The following is a 4,109-nucleotide window of genomic DNA, read 5'->3' as shown; positions in this document are numbered from 1 at the left end:
CGGCATCATGCTCAGTGGGCAAAGAGCCAGTCTCAAAAGGTTATAAACTGTATAGTCCCAGTGTAGAGCATTCTAGAAGTGACAGATTCATAAAGAAGGCAACCAGGGAATAAGGATAGGAGTAGGGGTGTGAGTAGGTGAGGAGTAGGGGTGTAGGGGGGTGAACGTAAAGGGAGGCATGTAAAAGTTAGTTCCTCGATGGTGATGGGGCAGTTCTCCCCCTCATTGTGGTGCCGCTTCCATGAATCTAGAGGTCAGATGAAGTTGCACCAAATTATACACACGCACAGATGAGTCCAAGTAAAAACAGTGAAAATCTGAATTCAGTCTGTGGGCTAGATAACAGCACCATATCAGTGTCAGTTTCCTGTTTTGTTTTGTTGGTTTTTTTTTTTTTTTAATATTTATTTTTGAGAGAGAGAGAGAACCCAGGCAGGGAAGGGGCAGAGAGAGAGAGGGAGACAGAGAATCCCAGGCAGGCTCCGGGCTGTCAGCACAGAGACCAACGCGAGACCCCAGTTCACAAACCGTGAGATCGTCACCCGAGCCGAAGTCAGACGCTCAATCTACTGAGGCACCCAGGCGCCCCAGGTTTCCTGGTTTTGATAATATATTATAGTCATGCACGATGTCACCACTGGAGGAAGCTGGGTGAAGGGTACGTGGGACTCAACATTTTTGCAACTTCCTCTGAGTCTATCCTGATTTCGAAATAAAAATTAAAAAGAAATACATAGACTGGTTGCATGTAAGCGAGGAATTGCTAAATTCCACTGCCGACACCATCATTACACTATGTGTTAACGAACTTGAATTTAAATCAAATCAAATAAAAAAGAATGGTTGTATCCACCACCCTCTAAAATAAAAATCAAGGGGCCCCTGGGTGGCTCAGTCGGTTAAGCATCCGACTTCAGCCCGGGTCACGATCTCGCGGTCCGTGAGTTCGAGCCCCGCGTCGGGCTCTGGGCTGATGGCTCAGAGCCCGGAGCCTGCTTCCGATTCTGTCTCCCTCTCTCTCTGCCCCTCCCCCGTTCATGCTCTGTCTCTCTCTGTCTCAAAAATAATAAATTAACGTTAAAAAAATTAAAAATAAAATAAAATAAAAATCAAAAAAGAAATAAACCCAGAGCCTTGCCAAGGGCTCTTGGCAGTTAGGGCTGGCAGGGAAGAGGGCTCCTCCCACCCAGGCTGTTTTTATCAGCTGCACACAACTGAACACCTTTGGACTTAGTGGCTTTATGAGTCACGTACGCTTGAATAGTGCTGTGGGGACACAGTGTGGCTGTTTTGAACACCGCAGCCTCTGGTTTACATTTTGTTTCTCTAGCCCTAGCAGAGGGGAACCGATTATAAACACCCTGTCTATCAAGCTTGAAAGACCGTAAAATAGAAAGCGGTCATCAGGGGGGCGCCTGGGTGGCTCAGTCGGTTAAGTGTCCGACTTCGGCTCAGGTCATGATCTCAAGGTCCAGGAGTTCGAGCCCCGCGCTGGGCTCTGTGCTGACGGCTCAGAGCCTGGAGCCTGTTTCGGATTCTGTGCCTCCTCTCTGTGCCTCGTTCATGCTCTGTCTCTCTCTCTGTCTCAAAAATAAATAAAAACGTTAAAAAAAAAAAGTTAGAAAGTCATCAGGAATTCTCCAGAGCTGGACAGCAGGTGCCCCTGAGCCCTCCCTTTCCTGGATGCGTGGTAAAGCTGTGCTTTCTGCTTGAGGTTGCTAATCAGAAGCAGAAACTTCCATTTTTAATTTTATTCTGTTGTGGTAGGAACATTTTGCATGAGATCTACCCTATCACTGATCTTTAAGTGCACAATACAGCATTGTTGACTCCAGGTACAATGTGAGACAGCAGATCCCTGGACATTTTTCATCTTGCTCGGCTGAAACTTCACGCCTGTCGGGTAATAACTCCCCATTTCTACCTCCCTCCGGTGCCCGGCAACCACCTTTCCGCTCTCTGATTTTCTGAATTGACTCTTTTAGGCATTTCATAGAAGTGGAAACAGGCACTGTTTGGTTTTTCTGTGACTGGCTTATTTCACTCAGCGTAACGTCCTCAAGGTTGATTCGTGTTGTCACATAACAGAGAATTTTCCTCTTCTTTTTTTTTTTTTATTTTTTTTTAATGTTTTATTTATTTTTGAGACAGGGAGAGACAGAGCATGAACAGGGGAGGGTCAGAGAGAGGGAGACATAGAATCTGAAACAGGCTCCAGGCTCTGAGCTGTCAGCACAGAGCCCGACGCGGGGCTCGAACTCACGGACCGCGAGATCATGACCTGAGCCGAAGTCGGCCGCCCAACCGACTGAGCCACCCAGGCGCCCCAAGAATTTTCCTCTTCTTAAAGGCTGGCTAATATTCCATTGTGTGTGTGTCGAGCACATTTTCTTCATCCGTCTATCTGTTGATGGACTCCTAGGCTGTTTCTGCATCTTGGCTATTGTAAATAGTGCTGCGATGAACGTGGGGAAGCAGGTATCTCTCTGAGATCCTGATTTCAATCCTTTGGGGTAAGTCTCCAGAACTGGGATTGCTGGATCATATGGCAAGTCTAGTTTTAAATTTTTAGAAGACCGTTAGGTGTAACAACTGTACCAGGCTGCCTTTCCACCATCAGTGTGCAAGGGTTCCAATCCTTCCACATCTTGGCCAACATGTGTCTTTGGATGTTTTGATAGTGGCCATCCTGACAGGTCTGAGGCGAAGCAAGTTCTTGAAGCTACCACCCTTTGGAAACCACCAAAGCCCTGGGGATGGTTTTCCCCGACAGGCAAGGAATTGTGGGTTTGTTCTAAATGTGCAAGGAGACATTTCTTGGAAGCTACTTATTAAGGGAACAGCGCTTGGGTTTAACACATGTCCCCCCACTGAGGCCGACCCTGAGTGTGTCAGGAGGGCAGGAGAGCTGGGAGTCTGTGGGGTGGTTGTTCCCAAGGGAGTGTCGGGTGGGGGGTGGGGGCCGTGGGAGGGGAGGGTCTCTCCTTGTTCTGCGGACTCTCCAGCCCCAGGCTTCTGTCTTGGAATTAGACACAGAAGCTCCAGGGAAAACGTACTCAACTCAGTGCCCACGTGAAGGGCTTGGGAATGAGGAGAGACGTCGCCAATGACCCATCTGGAAAGAATTTTGTTGGGCGCACAAACAGGACCTGGGTTCTCAGCAAACATAGGCCTGATTCTTGGCAAAACCAAAAAGAAGACCCCTTCCTCTGTCTCTTTCTCCACATCGGTCTGTTTTCCCCTACAAGGGCCCACGGGCCTTCCACAGCTCCTGGGAGCGAAGCCCCCATGGCTGTCCCTCGAACTCCAGGCCTCCCCTCTCACCTTTCCATCCGGTTTTAATTCCCACAAACCCTCATGCTGAGGCTTCTTCTTTGTTTGCTTGGATTCTCTTCCTCATTGAGAATCATCTTTGTGTAGTAACTGTAGTATGATGGTATAAAGTGTCATTTCACTCCAGATTAATGCCCTAGGTAAAAATGCCACGGGCGATTCTGGGGTGACATATAACTCTCATATGTTCCATGCGGCCTTCATTTCCCCGAAGAGAAATTGCAGACAATGCCCTGGCATTGGGCCCCTGACATCTGCCTCTGTGTCTTTGGCTCCGCGTGCTTTGCTGAAGTTCAATCCTGTCAAGGAAAATAGAGCACGAAGAAGCTGAGGGGTCCTCTGGCTTTCCATTGCGAAGTAGGCCCCCTGTTTCTTGGTGGCCAGATTCTCACCCCCAGACGCACAAAGCCAGCAAAGTTGGGGGAGCACCTTGGGTGAAGGCGCCATCTGAAAAGGATACACTTTAACAAAGCCCAGTTTGCTCTTTCCAAAGAAGCATCTCACAAGCATCCTGTCTCCTTCGTTGCTAAACAAAAGAAGCCCCAACACGGTTGGGAAGTGAAGTTCTTGGTGAAGCCATAAATGTTGGAAATGGTCAAGCTTGTGTTTGACTTCAAGAAGGGGGAACATTTGAGAAAGTCCTCAGTCAGACTGAGTCACTGCTCCAGAACCATTGTCACCTCTTTGAGAATCTGAAGCTGGGCACAGAGAAATCAGTTGCTCTGTAAGCAGCTGCACAAAAGCACCAGTGGTGTCTCAGCACAGCCAGCTCCAAC

This window comes from Panthera uncia, chromosome C2 (assembly GCF_023721935.1).
Source record: "Panthera uncia isolate 11264 chromosome C2, Puncia_PCG_1.0, whole genome shotgun sequence".
In the NCBI taxonomy this organism is placed as follows: domain Eukaryota; kingdom Metazoa; phylum Chordata; class Mammalia; order Carnivora; family Felidae; genus Panthera; species Panthera uncia.
This window is presented reverse-complemented; position numbering follows the sequence as displayed.